At 41.2% G+C, this 22,312-nt stretch overlaps 1 long non-coding RNA gene across 1 annotated transcript in view; it reads left to right on the top strand.

Moving 5' to 3' along the window:
- LOC140204250 (uncharacterized) overlaps positions 1-21,928 on the top strand; it is a 32,204-nt gene extending 10,276 nt beyond the window's left edge. Inside the window, exons 2-3 of the long non-coding RNA XR_011887568.1 lie at positions 17,630-17,672; positions 21,418-21,928. This is a non-coding gene — a long non-coding RNA (uncharacterized lncRNA). The remainder of the gene's footprint in view (positions 1-17,629; positions 17,673-21,417) is intronic.
- The last annotated feature ends 384 nt before the right edge of the window (positions 21,929-22,312 follow it).

Raw genomic sequence — 22,312 nt, 5'->3', positions numbered from 1 at the left:
TTTTTCTACACATTTTTATTTGCTTGATCAACATTTGAATTATGTCAATTTTAATCTGTCTGCTTCGGAAAAGATTCCAACACCAACATTTGAGAACATAATCACAACTGACATTTTGGTCCAGTACTGACAGAATACCAGCAGAGGTGTCTTTTCGATGGCATCTGTTTATAACAGATGTCATAACACTATTCAAAGAAGGATTCTATTCATCCATACACTACCATAGAGTCCTAGGTTCATCCAGCACAGAAACAGGCTGTTCAGCCCACCAAGTCGGGCTTTTATTATGATTTGAGAAGAAACCTGAGCACCCAGAAAAAACAGGCTTGGGAAAACATCCAAACTCCACACAGACACTATCCGAAGACAGATTTCAACCCATCTCTCTGGTGCTACTTTAGTAGGCCACAGTACCACCCTGCTGGCCTCTGTGTCTCGAGCATCACCATGAAAGATCGATCTCTGGATAGTTATCTCTTTTGTTGTTTGTGAGATTGTGATGTGGATCATTTTGTTTCTTCAAAACCAACAGTGACTAAATAATAATAATTGTTATTAATATAATAATAAAGTACTTTATTGATCCTAAGTGAGAAATTCTTTCACTACAGCAGCATTTAAAAACACAGTTAGCAGTGTGCAGACTTAACTAATAATAAAGTACAGAATAATAATTCTCAATAATAATTTACCAATGAGAAATAATAATGTAAAAAATAATAAAACAGAGACTACTGCCGAGGGGTCTTGTCCCGAAAGGTCGACTGTACTTTTTTCCATGGATGCTACCTAGTCTGCTGAGTTCCTCCAGCATTTTGTGTGTGTTGTTTGGATTTCCGGCATCTGTAGATTTTCTCTTGTTTGTTATTGTACTATGATGTGTGTTCTCCTGTCACACAGAGATGAACTGTTGGATGTGCTCATTGCATTTGGTAGGAAAGATTTTCTGTAACAATCCTTGTGACACCGGAGCTGAATGAGTCGGTCTGAAAGGGTGCTCCATTGCTTATTCAGTAGGTCATGGAGAGGATGTGTCAGATTGTCCATAATGGTTAACGGTGTGTTTAACGACCTCCTCTCCACCACTAACTCAAAAGAGTCCAGGTTGTAGCCAAGGATGGATCCAGCCTTTTTGATGAGTTTATTTAGTCTTTTTGCATCACCAACACCAATTACTGCTCCCCCAACATAAAGCTGCAAAGAAGGCTACACTCGCTACAAAAGACTGGTAAAAGATCTCCAACATCCTGCTGCACACGTTGAACGATTACTTAAAGAGTAATGAAGACCGTGCGATGTATGAGGAAGTGAAGTATGATGCGTGTACCACTTTTATCCTGTTTCAAAATAAGCGTCATTCATTTCTGGCCCAGAGGAAGTGAAAAGATTTTAACAAGATGGAGAGAATCTGTAGTTGCTCTTTTCTTCAACTTTTATTCATCATTGCTGTTTGCTAGTTGGAAAGAAATTGTGAGCCAGAAAACAAGTCGCCTCCCACCTCTGTACTGGAGGAGGACATGTTTGTCAGAAGTCCGAAAGTCAGACTGTCCTGCCCAACTAGCTCCTCAATGCAGGCTAGAGGAGAATTGATTTTAAGGGGCCAACAGGGGCAAAGCAAGAAAACTAGTAATGATAAAACACTAAGTACAGCCAAGCTTTTATTACTTTGGGCAAGAAAACTGCTGAAGAAGATGTCATTGATGCCGTCATTGTGTTAGTACTTGTGGTCCTGTTGCATTTCCAATCCAAAAGATAATTATTCACTCTCTGACCTTAAATATTTAAATATCACCATAAGACCATAAGACAAAGGAGCAGAAGTAGGCCATTCAGCCCATCGAGTCTGCTCCGCCATTTTATCATGAGCTGATCCATTTTATCCTATTTAGTCCCACTCCCCCGCCTTCTCACCATAACCTTTGATGCCTTGGCTACTCAGATACCTATCAATCTCTGCCTTAAATACACCCAATGACGTGGCCTCCACTGCTGCCCGTGGCAACAAATTCCATTGATTCACCACCCTCTGACTAAAAAAATTTCTTCGCATTTCTGTTCTGAAAGGGCGCCCTTCAATCCTGAAGTCATGCCCTCTTGTACTAGACTCCCCCATCATGGGAAACAACTTTGCCACATCCACACTGTCCATGCCTTTCAACATTCGAAATGTTTCTATGAGGTCTCTCCTCATTCTTCTAAACTCCAAGGAATACAGTCCAAGAGCGGACAAACGTTCCTCATATGTTAACCCTCTCATTCCCGGAATCATTCTAGTGAATCTTATCCACAGATACTTAAATTTGATTGTATGTTTACTCACTAAAGATCGTGGTTGTTCAGGTTCAGATTCATTTATTTATCACACAGATACAGAAACATACAGTGAAATGCGTCGTTTGTGTTCACAGATAACACAACACAAGGGTATGATGGAGCAGCCTGCTAGTGTTGCCACACGTGCCAAAGTAACATGTCCATAACATCTAGCAGAGCAACACAAGCAACAACAGCAACAACCAAACACAGGAACAAAAGCAAAGTAAATTCCTTTCTGACCTTCCCAGGCACCCACTCACACAAATAGGCCTCCAACCCCGAGATAGGCCATCTCTAGGCCTCTGACTCCCATCCTTGGACCTGAATTCTCAGACTCATAGTCATCTGGTTCCCAGCCTACAGTTTCTGGCTAGGACTCACAGATTCGCAGGCAATAGGCTTCCAACTTCCGGGGCTTCATCCTTCATGCCAACTTTGATCTTCAACTTCAGGCTTCGACCTCTGATATCAACCCCAGGACTCACCGATGACAGGATTTTGAACTCCAGGCTTCGCCCTCTGGATTCACACAGAGCTCAGACCCTGAGACTGACCTACCTGAAGGGTCACTGGTTCTTCATCATTGGGGCCCGCCGACCATGGTCCTTGACTGGTCTACATCCTCACCAACTGCTGACCCAACCCAGGTCTTTGACCTGGACTCCAATCATCAGCTGCTGCACCTGACTCTTCACTTACTGCCTCTGACCTCTAATCCCTTCACATTTCTGTCCCTAAGCTCCCTGGGCTATCCCCAAAACCATCCCCCTGAATCTAAAAGTCTAAGTCCAAGCCACGACCTCAACAGGCATTGCAGCTCAGCGCCATCTTCTCCAGAAAGTTTTCCCATTGTTTCATTGTGAAATTATTTGAGTAAAGTATTACTCTATTATCTAAAAATTCTATTAGGTGAAATAGCTTAGAACTGCTTTCAAGTCTTCAGTGGAACAGAAATTCCTTTCAGCCTTATACATGACCTGCTTGGGACGGACTGGATGATTGGGTCACTGCCTTCCGAAGGATACATCAGCAATGACTGCCTATTAGGTTCCTGGGGAGTTGAGCTGATCATGATCCTCTCTTTATCAAGCCTGCTTTGAAAATCTTCAACTCCATCTTCAATTCCTCCAAATCCAAATTGCTTAATCCCCTCTGCAAATGTTCTTGCAAATCTCAGTGATATCTACAAAAGGATTAACAGAACTCACTAACAAATGGCTTCTGCAACCCCCATCACAAACTCAGCCCCATCCCTATCATTGACCTGGTCAGAGATCTACTCAGATCTCTTGATAATAGTAGGAACTCAGTTGTGGTCTCTGAAGTATTCTTAGCAATTTTGCTCTTAAACGAATAGACATGTTATTTTTACCTCACACCCCCATTCCACCGAAGCACCCTCCCTCCCCAACTCACTAACCCAATGGCTAATGACTTTCTTAATAAAACAAGGTGAATTTCTGATAGGATTCAATTCTGACACAAGCTTTGCCTCGCTCAATGCATCCATTCTGCACACTACAGCTTAACTATTGAAACCATTTCATTCCTTAACAAGTTGTGCAAAAGAAGTGTGCTTGTTCACTCCATGCTGTTTCTTTGCTTTGAGCTAAAACAGCAGAAACAGCTTTACAATTTGCCTTACAACATACAGTACTCACTTGTGAGATCGTGTCAAAGATGGCTAGACAGACCACGGCCTAATCTGGTCTGTTATCATTATCAAACTGTCCCTGAACAGTGATGGAATAGAAACACTCTAACCATTGGAATATCGATATTGAGGGTTTCAAGGATCCTGAAAAGAAAGCTCTACTCAGTCAGAAATTCACTGACAACCTGACAATTTCCAGTCAACGTTGTCCACAGAGGGTCCACGGGAACCAGTGTCCACTGGTCTGAAGTCACCATCATTAATACATGCAAAGAGTCTCCTGGTTTCTCTACCTGAAGGGATTGGTTAACTCGGACGACAAGGATCAGGAGATAGGACAACTAATTAATCACAGGCAAAAGCTATTCTTAGACTGGAAATGCTATCATTGTCAAAAGGGGAAAAAAGCCCTATAGGCTTCTGAAGGTCATCAGAATCTCCACGACTTAAAAATGATGATGATAAGTGTAAAGGAAATGGGATTGGTTTATTATTGTCACATGTACTGAGATACAGTGAAAAGATTATCTTGCATACTCTTCTAACAGATCAAATCATGACACACTGCGTTGAGGTAGAATAAGGTAAAACAACAACAAAAACGCAAAATAAAGTGTACCAGCTTGAAAGAAACTGCACTGGAGGTAAACAATAATTCCAAGCTCCTAATGAGGTAAATTGTGAGGTTCATCTTATCAAATTAGGGAACCATTACATAGTCTCATAACAGCAGGGTAGAAGCTGTCCTTGTGCCTGGTGCTAAATGCTTCTGCCTGATGAAAGAGGGAGAAGAGAAAATGTCTACTGTTGATGGGATATTTGATTATGTTGCTGTTTTACTAACCCAGTGAGAAGTATAGACAAAAGACCATAGGAGATCCAACAACTAGACAACATACTTCTGCAATGTCAAAAGAATCTAGAGTAATAGCAAAGGACCCACTATGCTGAGAACCAAGAACAGAAAAAAGCTTCACAAGATAGAGAGGGAGTTAGTGTCCACTGAATGGTTCATATCAAGATCTTCTTAATCAATACTGACAAGAGTGTTTTTATTTCTATTATACAGTATAGTATCCACAAAAAGCTTAGCATCTGGAACTTAGAAAAATAGAGGGCTATGTGCTGGGGAAATTCTAGGCAGACTCCAGAGTAGGTTACATGATCAGCACAACATTGTGGGCCGAAGGGCCTGTAATGTGCTGTAAATTTCTATGTTCACCCAGCTAGATGAAAAAGCCACCTGAAAGTTAAGGAAGACCAAGAACTTTGAAACCAACAAAATCTAAGCTGAAGTACTAAAATATGGTAAAGAAATACTTCCATCAGTCAATCACAGAAATATTTTAATCATGACCACTTCCTGATTAAGATCATTGCAAAGGAGTCTCCCTGCTATCAATTGAAGGGAAACCTGTTGCAAGATCCTCCTCAACCACCATTCCCAGTGGCCAAGAACTTCTCCCACATTCCCAATGCAAATACAGCCCATCAAAAGATACAGTGGGCGTGGGCTTTACATTGGAGGAGAAAACACCAGGGAACAACACTCACCATCAGAGATGCCACTTCTTAACCTCATAAAAGCCTTCTACAGTGAGGGATGATGGCAAATTCCTTGCAAATTCAGCTGTCCTCAAAAATTTGTTGTATGCTTACATGGACCTGAACCAACGGGACCACCAGAGACTGAGCAAGAAAGTCTAGTCCCTCAAATCCTCTCCTCAGTCTTCCTTGCCCTAATACTGCATATCACCTCCTTGTTAGCTTCCAGCATTGATTTATTGAATAAAAAGGTAAGTCCACTCCAGAACCTAGATCAGCCAAGTACATATTTGACATTTCCTTATGTGTGTACTTGGGGGACAAGCTCCAATCACTGTAATATATGAAAGGATGAACCTTACGCTAAATGGCCAGGTCCTCTACCAACTGCTGTCACATACAGCATCTCAACCCTCACTTCCCAATGATCATGATGCACAACTAGACCCTGAAAGACGTGAATCTCTTTTCATATCTTGGGAGCCTCCACAGAGGTGAGAATTGATGATGAATTTTACCAGTGTCTCTAGCGTGTCAGCACAGACTTTGGCCAACTGAGAAAGGAATGCTGGAAGACCAGAGCCATGGCAACCATAGTGATCCCACTCTGCGATGTGCTTCAGACAAATCACCAAGCACTGGAAAAGCGCCAGCAAACTCATGTCAGGGTCCCTCTTAGACCAAATCCCCAGCATCAAGGCTCAAGCTCACTCAGCATGAATGTGTAGGCCATTTTGTTTACATGCTGTCTTCTGGATTCCTTCAAGTTCCATTATGGCAATAGATTTTCAGGAGGAAAAAGAAAACACTTCAAAGACATTTGCGATGCCTGCTTAAAAATTGCAATGTCCTCTTGGTCTCATGAAAATTCTTAGCCAGGCACAGACAAAATAAAGAAGCAGTATTAGATACCTTCTTCTCCAGCACTTTACCCTTCCACCTGTCTCCTCCCAGTTTCTAATTTATTCCTCCCCTCTCCCACCCACCTACTTCCCCACCTGGCTTCACCTATCAGTCCTAATGAAGAGTCACGGCCTGAAACATTGACGGTTTATTCATTTCCACAGATGCTGTCTGAACTGCTGAGTTTGTCCAGTATTTTGTGTGTAATGTTCAGGATTTCCAGCATCTACAGAATTTCTCATGTTCGCCTACCACCTTCCAGCTTGTACTCCTTCCCCTCCCCCTATCTTCTTATTCTGGCTTCTTCCCCATCCTTTCCAGTCCTGATAAAGGGCCTCGGTCTGAAACGTCAGCTCTTTATTCCTCTCCATAGATCCTGCCTGACCTGATGAGTTCTCCAGCATTCTGTGTGAGTATCTGGTAAGGCAGTGTGCACCCCAAATCTCTACATCAACAGCATGTGGAGTCCATTTGCAAGGACTGGAAGGAACATCATAATCCATCCACTATCAAGCTCCACTTGTTGCAGTCATCAGAAACTGCTTCTTCCCACAGTCACATCAGAGCCCACCAACTGGTTTCAATGTGGGTCATGCTGAGCCCTAAGCAGAATGGGTGTGTACTCATTTTAACATCTTGCCTTATGTTGTTTGGGCCTGTTGGCTTAGAATAAGAAAATAAAATGTCACACTGAAAGGATTAGATATGAATTCTGACTTTTTAAAAGATTAAATCCAATACACAATACATGCTAGCTTTCACTTCCTATACATTCTATATCTCACTTCCTGTGTTTGCCAGCCTTTACATAAACTCTTCATTCCAAAGCCATGTGCAATTTTTTCCCATGTAAATTTACCTGTCTATCTAGAATTACAAGATTAAGAATGTCTTATGTAAAATCTTTGTAACATCTTTATTCTTCTCCAGTCCCACAGGAAGGAAAATGGCTTGGAGTTAAGGCTGATTAACTACATTTGCCCTTCATTATAATGTTTTCATATGTGTTGCAGCTCTAAATAGTATGTTATGCATTCTTATCTCCAAGCCAAAGAGCACTTTGGCTACAAGCTGTCACCACATTTTCCTGGCTGAATGTTGATACCAACAATGAAAGAATTCTCTGTCCAGAGATGACTGATTCCCCAGCGTAGTATCCTGAAGTTTGACAGTCACCTTTTTTTAACCTTTCCTGAAAGAGTCACATAGTTGGAGCCTTCAGCTGGCTGTTGCCATTCAGTGGAAAGATGACATCATTCAGCTGTAGATCTGATGAAGACAATAGGAGGAAAAAGTGGCCAGGCAAAACAACCCTCGAACACTGGCAAACAACTTGCTGAATGGCAACCAGATCCAATAAAGACAAAAATAAAAATCATTCCACTATTTATAATGGTCAGAGATAAGAAGTCCTTCCAAAAGTTTATCACCTAACACATAATTACTATTGTATTAAACAAGTAGCAGATTTAGATTAGTTAATAGACATGACAAAAATTGATATCCTTCCAAAGTGTCTAGGAAATGAAATGTCTTTACATTATAGGTGTCCAGCCTTTTAGCTTAGGACTGTTGCCAGTGGATAGAAAACATTAATACACATGTAAAAGAAAAACTTTCATAGATAAGGTGCCTTGAACAACCTCAGCACTTTACATTCACTGTTGTAGTATAGTGCTCAACCTTTGCACAAGCTTTCTCAAATAACCATGAGAGAATCTGCTTTCATGAGATTAAATGTGGCACAAGTCTTAATCAGGACACATTAAATGTAAATTGAAGACCGATAGACTTTAAAATATGGCATGGAGTCATAAAGCACTTCAGAACAGAAACAAGCCCTTCAGCCCATCTAGTCCATGCTGAGCTGTTATTCTGCCTAGTTCTATTGACCCTCACCTGGACCATGCCCCTCCTATTCACGTACCCTTTCAAATCTCTCTCAAATGTTGAGATCAAACCTGCATCCATGTCAGGAGATCTTTTTGTGCACATCAGGGAACAGACGAGGCCTCATTCCAATGTTCCATCCAAAATCCTCCTACCAAGGGCCTAGGATTATTGGCTCAAGTCTTTTGAGATGAACTTGAACTCAAAACCTTCTGGTTTAAAGGTTACCAACAGATCCTAAACTATATTTCCCTGTTGGCTCAAGTGGGGAACCTTTAGTTCTGACTGGTGCCGAAAATGTAACATTCCCTTTCTCTTAACTTCAATAGCATTCGTTCGTTATGTGCCATGTTGCATGATGTGGCCGCTCATGGTCTTTCCATGACCGTGATTGTTCTAGGCAAATTTTTCGACAAAAGTGGTTTGCCATTGGCCTTCTTCTGGACAGTGTCTTTACAGGACGGGTGACCCCAGCCATTATCAATACTCTTCAGAGATTGTCTGCCTGGCATCAGTAGTCGCATAACCAGAACGTGTGATATGCACCAGCTGCTCACATGACCATCCACCACCTGCCCCCATGGTTACACCTGACCCTAATTGGTGGGGGTGGGGTGGGGGAGGGGAATAAGCAGGTGCTACACCTTTCTCGAAGGTGACCTACAGGCTAATGGAGGGAAAGAGTGCCTTAGCAATTGGTACAGATTTCTCACACATGATTACCCCCTGGCTGTTTTGGAACAAGTATCTTATTTAGATCCTTCTAATTTTCACCTCTGTAATTTCTTGGAGGGTAGTTGAAACTGAAACATTTAGGCGTGTATTAAACAATATGTGGAGAATCTTTGGACTACAGATGCTATTGAAGAAACATTCAAATTTTACCCAGCTAATTAGAGTATATCAATAATGGTCTTAATACCCAGTGTGGTGTTCAGTTGAGATTTATGTAACTAATTAACGGATGTGGTCTCTAACTGCCATTTGTTGAGAATATGTCCATTTGATGGACCACAGGGCAAACATGAGCTTCCATTTCTCACAAAAAAAGGATATCATAACATCTCTTCACCTTCAGCCCTCCTACCTTGTTCTAAACAGACTGATGAATAAGAGGAAATTAACTGAAATAAATTGTGTAAATAACCCCATGCACCAGCATAGAAGGTATCTTGAAAGTCTGTCTTTAAAACTAATTGAAGTATAAACCATTGTTCCTGGATCTGAAAGATTTAACTAAAATGTGGGCATAATCAATACAGCAATCAGTGCTTTACAGAAAAAAAAATCCATTTCCTTTTTTATTTTGGAGTTCTATTACGTTCAGCACAGCATTGTGGGCCAAAGGGCCTGTATAGTGCTGTAGGTTTTCTATGTAACATCTCCTTTGGTATAGACATATCTCCATCCTACCATCCCACCACCCATAACCTCAATATGCCTGTAAAAATAAGATAAATGGAACAGTAAAGAGGTTGTATTTTTAAACATTGGCCCATGATAGAGTATTAATTGGGAGACCAAATCTGAGACCTGGATACACGTCCTCTACCCTCCCAATTTTCCATAACACGAAGGAAACTTACAGCGTGGTCAGATATTGCACACATTAACTCTATTGACCTAATGCAGCGACTTCGAAGTACTCACATGCTCACAGTTTGTAGAACTTACTGCGTGTCTTAATCCTGCTTCATTTCAGTAGGAAGAACAAAGCCATCTTCTCCCAGAAAAGTAGAATTCCAACTGGGCCTGGAGCAATGACACAGATGAGGTACATTAAATATCAAACAGGGCATGGGAATACAATCATAGAGAGACAGAAACGAAGAATTGAGAAGTTGTGTTAAACATAGACAGTGTTTAATGTTCAATGATATTCAGGATAGCCTGAACAATTCTTATCTCCATATTATAGAAAAATATGTGAGATACTTAAAAAAAATCAGATGTGATGGAAATTATAATAAAATTGAGGGATTATTCCTGACAGGAAAAGTTTCAGACCAAAGTTTAATGGAAGTCCTTAAGACTATGAAAGTGTTTGAGAGAGAAGATGAAAATTGAAAGTGTTTCTTTTTGACAGAGTGGCTATAACTAAGGATCAACTAATGCAGCATTAAAGAACAACTATATTGCTTTGGATGTTCCTGATTCAGAAATACAAATGCTTGCATATTTCTTTATTTATTGTTTTCTTTGAATCTTCTCCCTTACTTTAGCAGACTTTTGAGAAGATTGCATATGGCAGACTGCTCACTAAAAGTAAAAGCACATGGGGTCCCAGGGAAAGTGGGAAATTTGCTCTAAAACTGGATCAGTGATGAGAAAGAAAGGGTAATATTTGGTGGAAAGAGTAATTTTGTTTTGGACTGGTAAGCTAATGTTGCACAGGGTTCAGTGCTCAGACTTTTATTTTTGTAATGTAGGTTAGTGATTCAGAACTTCATGTAGGAAGTCGTTTGCAGATGTTTCAAACGTTGGCTGTGTAGTTGACAGTGAGAAGGAAAGTTTTAGACTGCAGGCCGGTCCCGTCGATTGGGAAGGAAAATGACAAATGGAACTTTATCCAGAATAGTATGAGGTAATGTACGTGGGACATGCAACAAGACAAGGAGATAATAAGCAAACAGGAAAAGGAGATGGGGTAGCTCTGTTGATAAAAGATGAGATCACAGCATTACTGAGGAATGAAGTTGGCTCAATATGTCAGATCAGTTTCTGAGTATCAGGGACACAAAGTGGCATGGATAAGAGTCTACTCCACCATTCAATCATAGCTAAGTTATTTCCCCTCTCCTGCTCCATTCTCTTGCTTTCACCCCATAACCTTTGAGGACCTCACTAATCAAGAACCTATCAATCTCCACCTTAAATATACTCAATGACCTAGACACTACAGCCATTTGCGGCAATGAATTCCACAGATTCATCTCATTCTGTCCAAAGAAATTTCTTCTCACCCTTGTATTAAAAAGAAGACTATCTATTCTGAGAATGTGCCCTCTGATCCTAGACTCCCTTACTACTGAAAACATCCTCTCCACATCCACACTTTCTAGCCCTTTCAATATTTGATAGGTTTCGATGAGATCCCTCCTCATTTTTCTAAACTTGTGAGTAAAGGCCCAGAGCATCAAATGATCTGCATGCATTACCCTTTTCACTCCCAGGATTGTTCTCGTGAATCTCCTAATGGACCCTCTCCAAAGCCAGCATGCCCTTGCTTAGATCTGAGGACCAAAACTGCTCACAGTACTCCAAACATGATCTGACTAATGTCTATAAAACCTCAACATTACATCCATTTTTTATAGAAGCTTGGTAAAATTTGGTAAAGTATTGAGACTCTTGTAAGAGTAAATAGTATGGACCTAGTTCATGAATAGGTCTAAAATTAAGTAATTGGCATGAGGTGAGTTGAGAAAAAAATTATCCTGAAGGTGGTAATGGCCTAGGACTCACCATCTCAATGGGAGGTAGAGGCACTCCTGCAGTGTATTGGACCAGGTGCTGGAAGTTAGCATTAGATAGGGTCTCTTTTATAATCAGCACAGGAGCAATGGGATAATAAACTCCTCTCTGATAGCACTTATTGCATATACAGTATGTTCCTGTTTGCCTATTCTCCTCCTTTGCCAAGATGCTATTCTGAGTTTGATTCTGGCCAATTTAATTTTTTAACCACTGGTCTGACATAATGTGATGCAAATGACAGGTATTGGAAAGCTATTTCATCATGGAGAATATTGTTGAGGAACCAATTGTGTCTTCATCATTGAAGCAACCACTGTCCAACTAGTGTGATTGTTTAGCTTTTCCCTCTCCAATTCAGTGATAGTATCACTGAAGATGTGGTCTTGCACAGAACAGTATTTCTAATGGGAATTATGTACGTTAATATCACAGTGGTAAGTGATATGTTTAACAATAAGTCAGAACTGCCTAGACCTAATCCTTATCAATATCTCTAAAACTGAAATAATAAAGGCTCCTCTTTCCTCCAAGATGATGTTATAAAACAATCAATGGGAATTAATAATGGCAACAAAATGTGGTGCTCAAGCTGCCAAACTGCTATTTCTTTCCAAAACCAACTGTCAAGTTTAATCAGCAATAGAACTGTTGCATATTAGAAAAAAGTTCAGCAAAATTACTTCAATAAGAAATTTATGATGTTCCCTCTTATGTAAGATAATGCTATATACAGTACTGTGCAAAAGTGTTAGGCATCCAAATGTTTTTTTAATATGGTTTCAGATGGTACAGCTTCCACAGGTCCCCGATCTCAACATCATCAAAGCTGTCTGGGATTATTTGGAGAGACAGAAGCAAGTGATACAGCCAAACTCTGCAGAAGAACTGTGGGCAAGTTCTCCAAGATGCTTGGAACAACCTACCTGCTGATTTTCTTATAAAACTGCATAACAGTGTGCCTAAGAGAATTGATACAGTTTTAAAAGTTTTACTGGTCACACCGAATATTGATTTGATTTAGCTTTTTTATTGTTTACTGTTCATTATATTAATTTTTGATGTTTAGAAACTTCTCACTTCCTTAATTTTGAAAGCATCTTCACTTGACAGAATTTATTTTACATGCGCCTAAGACTTTTGCACAGTACTGCATATAATAACCTGTTTAACTAATGAAAAAACTTCAACTGGTTATTAATTTATGGAATTTGTAAGATAGCAATGAGCCCATCAATCTGGGCTATACTCAAACCCACTTTCATACAAAGCTATTTTTCTAAGTGAAGAAACATTCACCTACTGCATATTATTTTAAAATCTATTCATTATTTTCTAGCAATCAAATTCCCTCTCCTTTCTAAAGATTATATAGCATGTAATATTTACCTATTATTCAAACGGAACTTTTGGCTTCTTCTCTTTCTTTTCCAGTCCTGATGAAGTGACTTGGCCCGAAACATCAACTGTTCCTCTCCATGGACTCTGCTTGACCTGCTGAGTTCCTCCAGCATTTTACCTGCACTGCAGTCCAGTATCTAGATTGACATTTTTAAGCTAGTGTTTCTAATTTAAGCTCATTTATTTTATTCCCTGAATTCAAGCCATTCCCAGCAGTGAATGCTAACCAACTATATCATCTGAGACATGAGAGCAACACACACGAAGTAACACTGGAGAAAAAAAACGCTGAGGAATAGATTTTAAAGGTGGGGGGAAGAAGAGAGAGAACCATCAGGTGATTGGTGAAACCTGGAGGGGGAGGGATGAAGTAAAGAGCTGGGAAGTTGATTGGTCCCTTGTCTATTTGTCCCTCCCCAGTGATCTCCCTCCTGGCACTCTTCCCTGCAAGCAGAACAAGTGCTACACCTGTCCCTATACCTCCTCCCTCACTACCATTCAGGGCCCCAAACAGTTCTTCCAGGTGAGGCAACACTTCACCTGTGAATCTGCTGGGGTCATATACTGTGTCTGGTGCTCCTGCTGTGGCCTCCTGTATATCGGTGAGACTCAACATGGATTGGGAGACCGCTTTGCAGAGCACCTACGCTCCGTCCACCAGAAGAAGCAGGATCTCCCAGTGGCCAGCTATTTTAATTCCACTTCCCATTCTCATTCCGATATGTCAGTCCATGGCCTCCTCTACTGTTGTGATGAGACCATGCTCAGCTTGGAGGAACAACACCTTATATTCCGTTTGGGTAGCTTCCAACCTGATGAGATGAACATCAATTTCTCAAACTTCCAGTAATACCCTCCAACCCCTCCCCCCTTCCTTCTCCATTTCCCATCCCCTTTTCCCCCCTCACCTCATCTCCTTGTCCGCCCATCGCCTCCCTCTTTCCCCTTTTCTTTCTTCCATGACCTCTGTCTCTTTCACCAATCAACTTCCCAGCTCTTTACTTCATCCCTCCCCCTCAGGTTTCACCTATCACCTGGTGATCCTCTCTCCCCTCCGCCCACCTTTTAAATCTACTCCTCAGCTTTCCCTTCTCCAGTCCTGCCAAAGGGTTTCGGCCCAAAACATTGACTGTACTTTTTCAACAGATGCTGCCTGGCCTGCAGAGTTCCTCCAGCATTTTGTATGTGTTGCCTGGATTTCCAGCATCTGCAGATTTTCTCTTTGTCGTCTGAGACATAAGATACCGCAGATGCTGGAAACTGGAGAAGCAAAGAATGGGTTATGCAGCAACTGTGGGGAAAAAAGAAATTGTCAACGTTTCAGGCTGAAAATGTGCGCAATCTGGTAGATATCTCTTCAACTACATTATAAAATAAATTTCTTTCAGGCTGATTTCTCTGTTTATTTTGTCCTGAAAAAGTTAACTGCAATTTTATTTGCACCAAAATGACACATGTATAGGCTCCAGCTATGTCTGCCTCTTTGCTGGTTATGTAGAACAGTCCATGTTCGAAGTCTTCCCCGGTTATACTCCCCATTTCTTCCTCCACTACACTGAGGGCTGCATTGGTGCTCCTTCATGCACCCATGCTGAGCTCATCAGTTTTATCAACTCTGCCTCGAACTTCCACCCTGCCATTAATTCATTTGATCCATTTCTGACACCTCCCTCTCCTTTCTCGATCTCCCTGACTCCATCTCTGGAGACAAACTGTCAACCGACATCTTTTATAAACCTACCGATTCCCACGGTTATCTCAACTATACCTCTTCCTACCCAATCTCCTGTAAGAATGCTATTCTCTTTTCTCAGTTCCCTCGTTCCACGACATCTGTTCCCAGGATGCAGCCTGAAAGGACATCATGTCCTCCTTTTTCAAAGAATGGGGTTTCCTTTCCTCCACAATGGATTCTGCCCTCACCCACATTTTCCCTACTTCCTGAACATTTGCACTCACCCCATCTTCCCGCTGCCTTAACAGCGATATTCCTCTTGTCCTCAGCTACATACCGTCAGCCTCCGCATCTGACACATCATCCTCTGCAGCAACCGCCACCTCCAAAGGGATCCTACCACCAAACATATTTTTACCTTTCCCCCACTCCTCCCCACCCGCCTCTCCCCTTTTCAGAGATCGTTCTTGCTGCAATTCCCTTGTCCATTCATCCCTCCCGGCCCTTATCCCTGCCAACAGCCAAAGTGCTACACCTGCCCTTCACCTCCTCCCTCACCTCTGTTCAGGGCCCCTTCCAGCTGAGACAACACTTCACCTGCGAAATTGGGAGGACACATCGCCAAGCTCCTCTGCACCATCAGCCATAAGCAGAACTTCCCAGTGGCCAAACATTTTAATTTCCATTCCTGTTCCGACAAGTCAGTCCATATTTGGTCTGGGTAGCCCCTAAATGACGGCATGAACATTGATTTCTCCTTCTAATAATTTTCCCCTTCCCCTCCTCTTCTATTCCCAACTTTGACCTTTTACCTCTTCTCACCTGCATATCACTTCCCCGTGTCCCCTCCTCCTTCCCTCCTGTGGTCCATTCTCCTCTCCCGTCAGATTCATTCTTCTCCAGCCCTTTATCTTTCCCATTCTCCTGGCTTCACCTATCACCTTCTAGCTAGCCTCCTTCCCCAAACCCAACCTTTTTATTCTGGCATCTTCCCACTTCCATTTCAGTCCTAAAGAACGGTCTGAATATTAATTTCCATGGATGCTGCCTGGCCTGCTGAGTTCCTCCAGCATTGTGTCTGTGTTGCTTTGTTTGTACCGAGTTTCCTCTGTAATCTCATGCAAGTACCTTATTTCAATGAAGTCTCACCAGAATGAGATTTCCCAACCTGATCCTTGTTTACTAAATGAATTCCACATAAGATGTCTAAGCAACATATAGGAGCAGAAAATAAATAGCCATTTCTTCTCTGCGTGACATTAGCAGTGACTCACTCGTTGCATTCCTCACTCTAAGCTGTGGTTGTGGGCTCAAGTCCAGAGTTTTGAGCACAGAATACAATGCTTTCATAGGTGTTATCTGTCAGATGAGATATTTAACTGAGCCCCTGGCTACCATTCAGCTAGATATAAAGGATTCCAGGGAAATATCTGAAGATGAGTTCCTGACCAATAGTTACCCATTACCATTCCTGGAAGATTGTTGTGCGTATACCTAATAGCTTGTTTTCTCGTTCTAATAGTTATTACGCTTTAGAATGACATTGTTTGTGGTCAGGTTGTGAGATTGTGAGATATACAATATAAACTCAAAGCTTGCCTTTTCATGACCCAGGATCATAGCAGCTCAACTTGGATTTACTTAGCAAGAAAAAAGCTGAATAATTGTGGGGACATTTCTGCCTGCAGTAAGGAAAAAAGCAGGCTGTATCTTACAGCACTCGTAACCATGCTTGTCAAAGATCTTTGACAGTGAGTTCTTGCCAGCCCATAGTAGTAGAGTTAGGTTTGAATAACATCTAATCTGAAACTAGAATCCCTTCCAATCAACACAGTTGATTTATAAAAACTAGAATAGCAAAAGTACATTTTTGAGAATATATTAAACATAATAATCTGTCCCATTTCATTGAACTCTCTATTTTAAGAACACTGCTTGGAAAGTTAAATGGAGTTTCCCAATCCTATCATTTACTCAGCACCCTGACTCTCTGGTATTTAACTATGTTGTTTTCGAGAAGATTAAGTCTTGGTATAACATTTTTGTAAATTGATATGAGAGGATTTGAATAAGGCTGTAACAGGTAAGATCATGAAACCAGTAATTATGTTTCCTAAAACTGGAGATATTTTAGGACAAACTCAAATTTATTGCAATTGTCATATGAACAAGTACAGATATGAACAGATGCAATGAAAAACTTATTGCAGTGGCATCACAAGCACATAACAAAGCATAAATTGAACATAAATTACACACAGTTTTTTGCAAGAGAAAACAAAAATAAAGACCATTTTGCTGCAAAGTAAACAGAGTGGCCATAGTGTTGCTAAGCTGTAGTAATGAATCGGGTTTTGCCATTTGGTTTAAGAACAGCGACTTCCCTTCAAACATTCTGTTCTTGGTTGAAGGAAGTAGCTGTTCTTGACGCTGGAGATGTGGGACTTCAGGCTTCCTTACGTCCTTCTTGGTGGCGATGGCTCATCAAGGTGAAGTCTATTATAGAACACAAAATCTTCCTGTTACAAGATTCTGATAGCAGTACCAGGCAGTACAATACAAGGTTTCAGAGCCCTAAATGATGCCTTTAATCAAGCTCGTGACTGTTTTGCAGCATTAGTCTGAAAGGGGCAAGCAATGCCGCAGCAATGAACTGGCTTTGTGGCTATGGACTCAGTTTTGAGTGGTTTTTTTTTCTTTTTATTGGTTGAACAATTTGTTCCCTTTTTTGCACTTTGGGTGTTTGATGGTCTTTTTTTTTTTATTAGACTTTGTCGTTTTGTGGCTGCCTGTAAGAAGACGAATCACAAGGTTGTATATAGTATACATACCTTTGATAACAAATGCACTTTGAACTTTGAAATAAGGAGCAGGTCAGACCACATCTGTCGGAAAAGGAAAAAGACTAAACATTCCTGGTCAAAGACTCTGCATCAGAACTCGGAAATAAACAAAGAGCAGCTTATTGAACTGCAGAGGGAGTGGGGCAGGAGAGATTTCTGAGAGAGTAAAGCCAGGGTGACCATGGACCTAAATTGTCAACAAGATTATCTGGCCAGTGATTGAATGGGAGCAGATGGAGTCTGTGAGCAGACATGTCGCACTCATCCTAGTCCTGACAAAGGGTCTTTGAACTGGAACGTTAGCTCTGTTTCACTTGTCACAGATGTGGCCTGACCTGTTGTGTAATTGCCCCATTTTCTATGTTCATTTTAGATTTCTAGCATCTGCAGTTTTACTTATAACTTTTAGTCTCAAAGGGGCAGCTGCTTCTTCACTCCTGTGATTTTGATACTTGGTGAGACACATTCTGAACACATATGTTCGTATGGTAATCTTGGGGAATCAGACTAAACCTCGAAGGACCTGGTCTAAAACATTACAAAAGTAGCAAGTGCTCATAGCTGCATTATAGCAGGACAAACCAAAAATGCAAGGCCAGGTCTGGATATTTCACCATTGAAGGGATCGTGGGTTCTTATCTCTTAAGGACTGCCTGCAGAGTTGTACTCAATGCTATTACCATGTATAATGCTTGGGGAATGTCCTGACATTCCTCAAAGCTATGTGGGAGACTTCACAGAAGTGCCGCTTTAGTCTCCACACAGAAGGTCACAACAAACAGCTGCAGAATCCTGTTGAGCATCTGCAGCCAGGCTGATAGAAGAATCTAAAGTGCAGAGTTTGTTTATCACTAACACTGTTTCTGCAGTAAGTGGGATCTGGGTCATCAATGTACAAGAATGGGAGAATCAAGGGGATCATCTTGGGCATATCTATCAGGAGCTTTCAGAGCCCTAAATGATGGCATATACTTCTTCCTAAGTGCATCTTGTCCCTGTACGGAAGCCAGGTTTTTTGCAAGGGATAACAATTAGCCAATCGGGCAGGAAGGGAAATGAACGAGGTCTCAACATGTCATAAACCATCATCACCCTTAGAAGATTACACAGGTAGACCAGACTTGACAGACTCAGGAAAGTGTCAGATCGGAGACACTTTGATGCAGTTCTTGTCATAGTTTAGGAATTATTCATGATCCAGGACAATTGTGGGACCACAACTATGTTACAGCAACAGAAAATTGCTAGCTTCTCTGCTCTTCCTACCGAAGTAGCACAAGCTGTAGTATAATTTACACACAAGATGCCAAATTTCCAACATCATCTGCAAAGGTAAGTCCAAATGAATAAAATGGTAAGAGCTGTTCAAAAGAAAAAGATTAATTTATGAAACTTCTTTGGAACGCAAGACAGAGAGTTTGCCAAAAGAATGTAGCAAGCTGATGTTTTCTAATAGAAGCAATGTTGATTAGGCACAGATTTCTATTTATTGGAGCATCACCAGCAATCCAGTAAGATTCCATCCAGGTTAGACAATTTAACAACAGCCTACATTTTCACAGAAAACAATCCAAGGTGCCTCATTGAAACAATCTGAGGAGAATCAACAATCCACAGTTCTCGAAGAAGGGCCAATCTTTCTCAACTCCAATTAGACATCCCCAGCAGATAACAAGGCATTGGTTTAAAGAAACATTTCTTGTAAGATAAAATCTGTACCATCACAGAGGACTCTGAATCATTATCAACAACAAAAGAAGCGAGATTGTGATGATCTAGCTGTTGGCACTCAGACTATCTTAGTTGCCCTGATATTGGACACACCTGAACAATTTGCTGCTCCACCTCAGGGAATAATTAACTATTGATCAGGTTGGGAGTGGACTGGAATCACTTATAGGGCAAGTCAAATATAGGCTGGCCAATCTCTTTCACCTATAGGTTAATACCTTGAGAGCACATTTTTTGATAATTTAACAGCTATACAGCCAGCTTTATTGACATTAGTTTTTGTGTTATTTTTAGATTGGAGCTTAATCTCTTGTTTCAGGTTTATTTGTTCCACATTATGGAGTAAGAATCTAGTAACATAACTGCCGTTCTGTCGTACTTCTGGAATCAATTCTACATATGACCTCACAGTCTGAAACATCACTAAGGCTTGACATGGAAGTATTATGTATATGGCCCCCTACTATTTCCCATGCATGAACTATCAGCCTGACCTCAGTGGCTGGGAAGATGTTGGAGACAATTGTCAAGGATGAGGTGATGGAGTACTTGGTGACATAGGACAAGATAGGACAAAGTCAGCACGGTTTCCTCCAGGGAAAATCCTGCCTGACGAACCTGATGGAATTCTTTGAGGAGATTACAAGTAGGATTGATAAGGGGGATGCAGTGGATCTTGTATATTTGGACTTGCAAAAGGCCTTTGACAAGGTGCCACACATGAGGCTGCTTACCAAGTTAAAAGCCCATGGTATTACAGGAAAGTTACCAACATGGCTGATTGGTAGGAGGCAGTAAGTAGGAATAAAAGGATCCTTTTCTGATTGGCTGCCAGAGACTAGTGGTATTCTACAGGGGTCGGTGTTGGGACCATTTCTTTTTATGCTGTATATAAATGATTCGGAAGATGGAATAGATGGCTTTGTTGCCAAGTTTGCAGATGATACAAAGATTGGTGGAGGGGCAGGTAGCATTGAGGAAACAGGTAGGATACAGAAGGATTTAGACAGACTAGGAGAATGGGCAAGAAAGTGACAAATGAAATACAATGTTGGAAAATGCATGGTCATTCACTTTGGTAGTAGAAATACATGTGTGGTCTATTTTCTAAACAGGGAGAAAATCCAGAAATCTGAGATGCAGAGGGACTTGGGAGTCCTTGTGCAGAACACCCTGAAGGTTAACTTACAGGCTGAGTTGGCGGTGAGGAAGGCAATTGCCATGGCAGCATTCATTTCAAGAGGTCTAGAATACAAGAGCAAGGATGTATTGCTGAGGATTTGTAAGGTATTGGTGAGGCCTCACCTTGAGCATTGTGAACAGTTTTGGGCCCTTCATCTTAGAAAAGATATGCTGGCATTGGAGAGGGTCCAGGGGAGGTTCACAAGGATGATTCCAGGAATGAAAGGGTTATCATACAAGTAATATCTGCTGGCTCTGTGTCTGTACTCGCGGGAATTCAGAAGGATGAGGGGTGAATTTCATTGAAGCCTTTCGAATGTTGAAAGGCCTAGACAGAGTAGATGTGGAAAGGATGTTTCCCATGGTGGGAGAGTCTAGGACAAGAGGGCACAACCTCAGGATAGAGGGGCACCTTTTCAAAGCAGAGATGCGGAGAAATTTCTTTAGCCAAAGGTTGGTGAATTTGTGGAATTTGTTGCCACATGCAGCTGTGGAGGCCAGGTCATGGGGTGTATTTAAGGCAGAGATTGATTGGTTCTTGATTGGACTTTGCATCAAAGATTACAGGAAGAAGGCTGGGAAATGGAGCTGAGGAGGAGATAGGAAGAAAAGGATCAGCCATGATTGAATGGCGGAGCAGACTCGATGGGCCAGATGGCCTAATTCTGCTCCTATGTCTTATGGATATTCAAATCATTGCTTCACATGCTCAGCAAACAAGGATTTCAAATATAAAGCACAATTTTTGACAGTTTATTTTAAAATGCAAAATAAACATTTGTGATTTCTCGTTGAATCAGGAGCGTCCATTCAGAGAATGAGTCCACGGAGAATTAATTTGTCATCAAAAGTGACCCTGTGTACAGCGACTTCAAGTTATATTTTCAGCACTGCTTAAGCCTGCTTCAACAACAGGATACAACCATCACTAAGGTCTTACTCACAGCAGCTGTGTACAAAATTGTGTGAACTTTGAATGGATCCTGTAGCCTTCCACGTGGTGTTCCAAGAAACAGAGAGCTCCTACAGAAAGTTTCACAAAGAACAGATTTATCTTTGTCTGTTGTAGTACAAAAGCAGAACCAGATGGTATAGCATCACAGTATGTTGCAAACAGGTACATTGACTGTGGCTTTGGGTGTTAACAGGACACTATAGACATCTCAAGCAGAAGAAATTTGTATTCACAATATTTTGTAGAATGCATACTAAGGCTATTCTTTCCCATAAATAACCTGCTTTGAGTAATATTCTAATCTAGTGATGTATTTATTTAAAGATTAAGAAGTGGAAATGGAAATACAGCTGCTTCCTGGCTAGAGCACATGGTCTGCATTATAAATTTTCAGTTCCTCTGTACTAACAAACATTGACTCTGCCTGTGTGTATGTAGAAAAAAAAGTTTTAAGGATAACTTTTATCCACATTGTGTATTCTGGAGAAGATGTACTCTGAAAAGGTAACACATGTTTCAATGCCCAGCCTAAGGTACAACTCGTGCCCTCTAAATTGACATAAAGTGGACAGTTTGGATAGAGAAGAGCAGCATGACAGAACTTGGAGAGCCTGCTTCAGCAGTCTGATGTCAAGCATGCACACAAAGTGCCATTCCCATCAAAACCATTAGAGTGTAATTAGGAAATCTTGTCCTTGGTTCACAATTTGTCTTGCTATTCAATTTGGAGGATTTTGGGA

Source organism: Mobula birostris, chromosome 10 (genome assembly GCF_030028105.1).
Source record: "Mobula birostris isolate sMobBir1 chromosome 10, sMobBir1.hap1, whole genome shotgun sequence".
Taxonomy (NCBI): domain Eukaryota; kingdom Metazoa; phylum Chordata; class Chondrichthyes; order Myliobatiformes; family Myliobatidae; genus Mobula; species Mobula birostris.
Note: the sequence above shows the minus strand (reverse complement) of the source record. Positions and strands in the feature narration are given on the sequence as shown.